Raw genomic sequence first — 682 nt, 5'->3', positions numbered from 1 at the left:
GTTAAAAATAGTATTGCTTTGAAAACTGAGTGCTGAAGTAAAATGTGACTGAAAATTGTTAATCACACCCTACTGGAAGCCTTCTCCAAAAGAGAGATGCACAAAAAACTTTGGCTTACTTCTTTTCGAAGGTGTATCTCTCCCTCCTTCCCTTCCATTCACACCATTCTCCCAGGAAACAGAAAAGCATTTTTTGCATGTCAGCAAGCATTACATGAATAAAGCTACACCAGTTTCTTTTCAGAAAGAACAAAACTTAGCTCAAAAATTGGCTACCAGCTTCCTGAAGAGCAGAAAAAAACCCCCAAAAACCCCAAAAAAAACCCCAAAAAAACCCCAACCAAAACAACCAAAAGAGAACACCAAAGAAAATAAAACCAAAAGAACAAATTAACACAGTTTTGATATTTTTCACTTAGGGATGAGGCTTTATGCAGGTCATCCATCTTTCCCTTCAAGTCTCCAGAAGAAACAACAACAGTGACAACAAAATTTAGCTTTTTCTTCTAGACAGCACCATTGCTGATGTCTGCCTATGCTTTGTCTTCTTGAAAAAATAAACAATGAAATCTTTGCAAAAGGAAAATCAAACTTAAATAAATAGTCTCTAGAAATATTATATTAATGGTAACTATAGAATACTGCAAGTGCATCACTGAGCCGATTGTGATCAAAAGATATC

This window comes from Taeniopygia guttata, chromosome 2, assembly GCF_048771995.1.
Source record: "Taeniopygia guttata chromosome 2, bTaeGut7.mat, whole genome shotgun sequence".
Taxonomy (NCBI): domain Eukaryota; kingdom Metazoa; phylum Chordata; class Aves; order Passeriformes; family Estrildidae; genus Taeniopygia; species Taeniopygia guttata.
The sequence above is the reverse complement of the archived record's forward strand: the minus strand, read 5'-3'. Positions refer to the sequence as shown.